This window comes from Impatiens glandulifera, chromosome 3 (genome assembly GCF_907164915.1).
Source record: "Impatiens glandulifera chromosome 3, dImpGla2.1, whole genome shotgun sequence".
NCBI lineage: Eukaryota > Viridiplantae > Streptophyta > Magnoliopsida > Ericales > Balsaminaceae > Impatiens > Impatiens glandulifera.
The window spans coordinates 58,028,749-58,037,494 of NC_061864.1; the positions used below are offsets into that span (position 1 = coordinate 58,028,749).

Genomic DNA, 8,746 nt, shown 5'->3' on the forward strand with positions numbered 1-8,746 from the left:
AAACCCTAGACGATTATCTGATATGAACTCCATCAGAAGTATGGAGTAATGTAGTATGCAGATTCAACTGAAACAACAAAATGTAGATTTTACCTGTTGAGAGAAGCAAACTTGCAAAGAAAGAATTTCAGATAACGGAGATGTTCTTCATACAAAGATAATAGAGAGATATGAGCATCCACTGATGGGGAGATGTTAAAAAATAATAAGAAGTTCAAACTAAAATTGAAAGGGGCCGCGCGGACGCAGGCCCCCACTAACACAAATTATGACATAGGCTCAAACCCTAAGGCTGACCTTAGAAATACGCATCATCAAAGTGCAATGATGATCGTAGATCTAGACCATGGGTCTTATTGATCACCCATCGATCCTGTCCAGGTAAGTAATTTTTATGGACGATGTCTGCTTCATTTTATAGTTGCTTTTCAAGTTGACTCATACTTTTTAATTTCGATGTGGGACAAAAGCAACCCAATGCAATCCCTAATATAGAATGACGTCTTGTATCTAAGTTGACATTTATTTGAGAAATCTTAACTATTACACTTAGTACACAATCTTAATATAACTATTGTACAAATAAAAATTAATAATAATATTAATGTACTATAATTTCATTTACTTTTATATAAAGTTTATAACTTGTGTTAATAAAAATTTGAACAAGAGAAGTTTAAAAAAATAATTGTACTGAACTTAGAAATGATAGGAATTCAAGAGGAGATTTAAGAAAGTGTATTACTCAATGTAAATGGAATGGAGTTGTTTTATGCTTCATTGCTAGTTTGTTATTTTGGAATAGGTTACTGACACGTTATAGAGATGTTTTTTGGCTAGCATTATGTTTATAAAATATTTGTTAATTTATTGGTCAGTCAAGTGCTACAAACCAAGATGACTACAATTGAGACAATAATTTCCCTTAAAACAGTTCTACCGTCTCCCGTTTGTGCTGGAGCTTATCGTAGATGACTGTCTCCCAGGGTACAACGAATCTAGTAGTGATTCAGCACCAGAATCACTACACAATGAACTTGACCAACATACCTGAACTATCACCGGGATCAAAGCAGAGTTGTGTGAAGCCACAATTAAAATGATCAATGGAAGGTTTTTCTAAAAACTAAGAAGTAGCTAGCTTCTTATGATGTTGAAAATAAAAACCAATAAAGTTCATTTAGGGTGATTGAAGGATAAAAAGCTATGTAATTCTGCAATTGTTATTGTCTCTTCTTAACAACGTGTGATCAATTGAGATATGTAAAGATAAATTATCCAATCAACATAATGACTAATTTTTTAACGTAAGAATAAAATCAATTAATGCAATCAATTGCATTTTAATCAATTGCATGTGAAAGGTTTTCATCAATTGCATGTGAAAGGTTTCAAACGTATGCATTTATCATTTCATTTGATTGAAAATTTCTCATTTGCACATTGATATTAATACCCATTTAACTGACTCATTCAATTAATATTTAATCCAAGTATATTATTTATTTTTATGCAATAAAATGCATTATGCAAATAAATTAAACCCCACTTGGATTAATGGAAAAATGCTACATTTTGTTATTTTCCAATGTGGACAAATCCACTAACTCGATTTTATTCTTGGGACTCACCCATTCTCAGAATTGTTTTTTAATTCTCATTTCCATTCATATAATGGAAATAATCTACATAGTCTAAATTCCAACAATCCCCAACATGAATATAAATTGAAAGATTAACACGGTGAAGGTTCAACAGTTGAATTCTACATAGGATAGGTAGGTGTAACCCTTTGAACCTTCCCTTGTAAAAACATATAACTTTACTAGCTGATTAGTAGACTCGATGTCCTTGAACTATTCTGCCTTTTGTGTAAATGATTACACACTTTCACATAGAATTCTCACTGATACATGTCAAACTCTCATGGTTGTGTCCGTTTTGGCCATGGAACACGCGCCTAGTTCTGTGAGAGTATCTAGAATTGAGCCGTGCAATTCTTTCGAAGCGGCCCCACTTCTCCCTCACATAGGTGATCTCTTTGATCACAAAGAATCATTAAAAGCGTTATGTTTATCCTCGTCAAAATATGTATTGTTTCGTTATAGGATTAATCCTCAACAATAATTTTCCAAGTCAGTACAATTAGGTTGTCCCATTGAACCTAGTTCTTGGGATCTCCGGTCTGCATAGGTTGGGTTTTCCTTCATACCGACTTATAAGAGGGTAATGTCTCAAAAGACTTCAAATGATCTCTCTATTCAGTAATCTTATTAGTGGATCCACAATGTTATCTTTGACTTACATAGTCAAATTTGATAACTCCATTAGAGAGTATAGTCTAATGACATTATGTCTAAGACGTGCATGTCTAGACTTGTCATTGACTCTAAGCTTGTCCAATTTCAAATTACTATCACAATAATTAGAAATTTATGTTGGTACATTCTTAGTTAACCTTGGAACATCTTCTAATAAGAAGCATAGTCATTCGTACATGCTTATCATTTAACTTTTTATGAAAATATAGTTTACTTGGTTAACTAGTAGACAAAATGTCTTTGAACTATTCTGCCTTCATGTAAACGATTATATATTTTACATTAAAATATTTTATTTTTCGACATAAGTCAAAAATATAGATTATAACGTTTAATCTATCCATCATAAGTTTTTTTTAGAAAATTTTCATACGTAGATTGCACTTCTAAGTGTAAACATATTCACTTTTAGACGTAAAGTCTTTCATTTAATAATATCAATATATCATTTGACAACAACATGATATTTTGTTTGGTGCAATTCATATCCTTAATAAATTTAATCATTTTTATCGTAATTTTCAACGATAAAAATATCGTACAAAAGACACGTAATGAAATAATTTTCATTGTCTTCATGATATATATAAAATTGTCACATCCACTTTTTAATAAAAGTATGATCAAATTTTCATATCATTATTATAAAATTTATTATAAGTCATATCAAAATTTTATAAACTTTTCTTTTCAGTTATTTCATAAAATCTTTTTGAAGACATTGGTTCTTCAAATATTTATGAAAGTAATGTCAAAATATGACACGTTTCTTGATTTCAAAATCCTCAAATTTTAAATATCGATTTGAGCACCAACTCGACAAATATAAACAAGACATTTTCTTGTTATTTTCTTTCTTTTTGTAAAATTGCGCAACTTTATCTTTTATAGAGAATATATATTTCTCTAACAATAGATTATCTTTTTATTTATCATAATATACACAATTATTTTTGTGTTATAATCAATAAAATATTTGCCCCCACATTCGTGTTGGTACCCTTTTTTAAATCACACACTTATATGATTTAAATTAATGATTTTCTAATCAAGAAATTGTCACACAATCTTTTATAAATTTCTTTTGTTATACTTATCATACAATGAATAAGATAACTATATCATAAATATTTAATTGAATAAAATATAATTTCTATACAAGAGATTAGAATGTTTATTCGTATATAAATCATTCTTCACATAATCTCTACATAAGAAATTAAAAATATTTAATCAATTAAAATATTTATTTCAACACTTAATTTTTATAAAAGAAATTAGAATATTTAATCAAATAAATATTCACCCTATCACATGATTTCTACAAAAAGAAATCATAATGTTTCAAGCATCTTTGACCGAAGTCGCTTAAACATTTATTTCCGGTTGCACGTTTGCATCCCGTAATATCGGCACGTTTGCCACATTATTCTCAAATCAAACAAGATTTTGCTTGTAATTATTTGATTTCAAAATTATCAAATTAAGTAAGTATTAATGATGAAATTGAAAAATGTATATCAAATATATTATATTAAACCAAAATTAATATATCCATATAAATGATATTATATATTATTGCTTCTTTCATTTTAGTCACCACGATGACAAAACAAATATAATATATATAGTCAATAACATAGAAATGTAATCAGATAAATAATGTCATATATATTTTTAAACAAATATATATATACAACTTCATTTATCATTAAAAATACCGTTTAAAAAATACATGATAATTAATTAGAATATTAATTATTACACTTAATTAGAATGTTGATCATTTATCTTTAATCAAATATAAAACTAAATAAATATATAAATAAATATTCATGTCATCAATTATTCGTTTCTTAATTAATTAGGTGACCTTTAACATTCTATAAGAAATCTTTGTCCATCAATGAACACATAATTTATGAAAAATTTCAAAATTATCTATTAAAATAAAAATAGATAAAAAATAAATCTTTATTTATATATGTATAAAAATTTCTAGATGATCATATTTATTATGAATGAACATGAATCATCATATTATTAGCTAATATGCATGATTTATATTAATAATCACTTAGCAACATAATCAAATTAAATATAAATACAAATATATTTTATGTCTTAATCAAAACACTTAACTGCCATGTTTTGAACAATAATCGGGCGTGAAGCGACTATGCATGCTCAAAATAAATTTAGGAAAATTATTCTCACTGAGACAAATTTTGGCGAAGACAATTTTGACTAACATAGCCGAGTCTCTTTAAATACATGTTTAGAATAAGTTCTAACACAAACAACTTATTTAATCTCATTACACATATGACCTTCATTTTTTGTCATTATTAATCACATAGTTTCTATAAAAGAAATTAAAATGCTTCAAAATATAAATGACAAAGTCATTTTAGCAAATTAAATTTTCTACATAAGAAATCGTTATCGAATAAGTCAACTTTGAACCACTGCGCCAATGCGCTCTTTCATCATTCTAGCACTTTTACAACAATTTGTCTTCTTTTCAGAGACAAATTATATTTTATATTTGACTGAACTCTGTCAACAAATAAATATATTACACATTTAATTTAACATCATAATCAAAATATAATATATAAGACAATATATATACTTATATAAATAAATATATTATCTCTTCTTAGTTATTAATCTTAATATCACATTCTTTTAATTATCAAACTTAATTAATTTAAGAATGTATATATATAATAATTAATTATTTTAAAACTGAAACCATATGTTTCAATTATAATTAATTTTAATTACTATCACTAAATTATAATTAATAATTTATTTGTGAAAATTAAAAGCTAACTCTTTAGTTACCTTTTTTTTCATTTATTATTAATAATAATTTTAATAACCAACAAACATTTAAGTAAAAATAAAATAAATTATTATTTTCTAATTTATTTTTTTAGAAAACGTTGTATAATGAATATACATCATTTTTTCTTTATAATATATATCTACATCAACATATATTAGCTTATAAAAGTAAGCTTTCATACAAATAATTTTAATAATAATTAACATTATATGTATATAATAAATACTTATCTTTATTTGTGGATTCTTCTATTCCTTTAGATGAACAACTTTATCTTGTCGAAATAAGTCATCATATGTTTTATAACATCATAACTCGTATTCCTGAAACATCAAAGACAAAAATTTCGACGGCAAAAACTACTAAATAACTTAGCGATGAAACTGTTTTAAGATTGTTAGAAATCTTGTCTTGAAATAACAGAAAATATATATAAAATGGTGTTACAAATAAATAAAATAAAATAAAATATACAAAGAACGAAATCACCGATTGCGATGTTGATTCGAGGCATGTGCTTAGCACATTTCTCTTAAAACAGTTTCACCGTCTCCCGTTTGTGCTGGAGTTTATCGTAGATAGCTGTCTCCCAGGGTACAACGAATCTAGTAGTGATTTAGCACCAGAATCACTACACAACGAACTTGAACAACGTACCTGAACTATCAGCGGGATCAAAGCAGAATTGTGTGAAGCCACAATTAAAATGATCAATGGAAAGTTTTTCTAAAAACTAAGAAGTAGCTAGCTTCTTGTGATGTTGAAAATAAAACCAATAAAGTTCATTTAGGGTGATTGAAGGATAAAAAGCTACGTAATTCTGCAATTGTTATTGTCTCTTTTTAACAACATGTGATCAATTGAGATATTTAAAGATAAATTAGTCAATCAACATAATGACTAATTTTTTAACGTAAGAATAAAATCAATTAATGCAATCAATTGCATTTTCATCAATTGCATGTGAAAGGTTTCAAACTTATGCATTTATCATTGCATTTGATTGAAAATTTCTTATTTGCACATTGATATTAATACTCATTTAACTGACTCATTCAATTAATATTTTAATCCAAATATATTATTTATTTTTATGCAATAAAATGCATTAGGCAAATAAATTAAACCCCACTTTGATTAATGGAAAAATGCTACATTTTTGCTATTTTTCCAATGTGGACAAATCCACTAACTCGATTTTATTCTTGGGACTCACCCATTCTCAGAATTGTTTTTTAATTCTCATTTCCATTCATATAATGGAAATAATCTACATAGTCTAAATTCCAACAGTTTCAACAAACTTAGAAGAGTTGGGAATATCGGTTAAGGTGATGATAAGGCGGTGGAAGGAATTGCAATGGTGGATGACTTGATGATTGATGAATTAGGTTCTGGCAGGAGCGTCACGATGATGAATGTACAACCCATCGTGACTGATATGGTGAGTTGAATGGTATAAACTACAGGCAATGGAAACTGATGATTAGTGATCTATTAGTTAAAGATAATTTGAATAAAGCAATGTAAGATGAGGGTGTTAGACCTGAGAGTACAAAAGAAACTGATTGAAAAAAAACTAAAATGGAAAAGTTTAAAATAAGAAGTGTACACATATGATTGAGATATTTGTTCCATAACATTCTGATTCATATGCAGTTCTTTCATTTGGAGGTACTGAACTAATTAGTATTTATGCATTGCCTCTCTCTATTTTTAAAAGATAAAACAAATTTCATTATACAAATTTGTGCAAATATCTCAAAACAATACGGTGAAAACTCATTCATAAAGACAATATAATTCAGGTTATGACATGTTTTTCATAAATTATACATAATAAAACCACACTAAAAATACATCAAATGAACATTTAATCCATAAATATAAGAATTGGATCATCCATCACATTCAATAACGAACACAAAAAACAACTCAGAGCTCAAAATTCAGTATATTTCAGGATATTAACAAACTGGAGGGTCCATATATTACGAGTCATCTTCCTTGTCACGCTACAATGAACGTGATAAATATTTTATAATAAAATGTTTGAAATAGACTGGCTTATTGAAAATGCCAATTCAATCTCATTTTTAAGGTGATAAAGAATTTGCAAGTTGTATGGCCAAATCCTCCTGATCCATATAGAAAAATGTTTCCAAGTTCCTGCTTTTATTGATGTTTCTTGAGGGCAATTCTGTATCCGTGTAGGCAATTCGATCTGCACAACATTTTATCTACATTGAGAATTAATATTTCCATGTATCGTGGGGAAAATCACAAAGACTTGACTCATACTGATGGAAATGTAAAGATTGCAAACAAAATCAGAGGAAAGCAAATATTTGCTACTTATATCTTCATTCCAATGTATCCAGAAAGTGGCTCTACTAATAGAGCTACGCAAAGAATTGGTAGGTTCAAATTCCAAATTCCATTGATAGTAGCTATAATTATTAGTTAATGTTTTATACTAAATACACAATGTTTATGTTGTGCAAATAAAACAATGCAAATGATGTATGATGTAATTTACAAGGCTTTACAAGAGGTAGGGGTTGACAATCAGTATGAGCCTCAAGACTACTTGAATTTCCTCTGCCTCCGCAATCGAGAAACACACGAAATCGGCGATGTTTCAAATGTAGGAAAAAACGTACCAAAAACAGTCCTCAAGTAAATCACTCTTTCCTTTTCCCCATCAATAAGTAACTTCTCAATGTTGAGCATATTCTATTCTAAATTTTGGTTTATGATTTATGTTCACTAGAAAGGAATGATAGTCTACGAAGAGTATGTGATATTGGGATCCTCCAACATAAATCAGCGTTCATTAGAATGGTCGAGAGATACTGAAATTGCAATGGGTGCATATCAACCTCAATTCACTAGGGCAAGGAAAGGATTTAAACCGTTAGGTCAATTCCTGGTTGTGAATAGTTTCCAGATGGGGGTGAGAATATTTTGGGTACTTTCATTCCCATTCAAGAAAACCTTACTCTTTGATCATTCCTAAACCATTACATTTTCATAGATTTCTAGGGTTTATGGAGTTTTTCTCAGTTTTGTGCATTCATTTGTTCATATACTGCAACAATAGCATGGTATTCCTTCAAAGGATATTCATATTCTAAAAAATTAATCATTCTTACTGCTACAAAATTGTCAAACCTCATGGAGACATAAAATGCAATGAACAGTCATGAGCATCAATGTTGAAGGATGATTAAAAGCAAACATATACACAAACCCTAACTGATATGAACTCCATCAGAATTATAGATTTAAGCAATTAAAAGTCCAGAAACAATCCATGAATATGATAAGACAGAATAACTTATGAATAGAAGCAAATTTAACCTGATGAGAGAAGCAGACTTCCAAGGAAATAATTAATAAAGCCTAAGAATGAACAAGAAATTCAAACTAAGATTGAAAGGGGCCGGGCGGACGCAGGCTCAAACCATAAGGCTGACCTTAGAAATACGCATCAACAGAGTGCAATGATGATCGTAGATCTAGACTATGGGTCTTATTGATCACCCATCAATCCTGTCCAGGTAAGTAA

General features: G+C 28.6%; 1 non-coding gene and 1 pseudogene across 1 annotated transcript; both read right to left on the minus strand.

Annotated features, from left to right (window-relative positions):
* Positions 1-228: 228 nt before the first annotated feature.
* Positions 229-389, minus strand: LOC124933246. The gene has a single exon (XR_007098943.1). It is a non-coding gene; the product is annotated as a U1 spliceosomal RNA (small nuclear RNA).
* Positions 390-8,624: 8,235 nt separating this feature from the next.
* On the minus strand, positions 8,625-8,746 carry LOC124933266 (annotated as a pseudogene).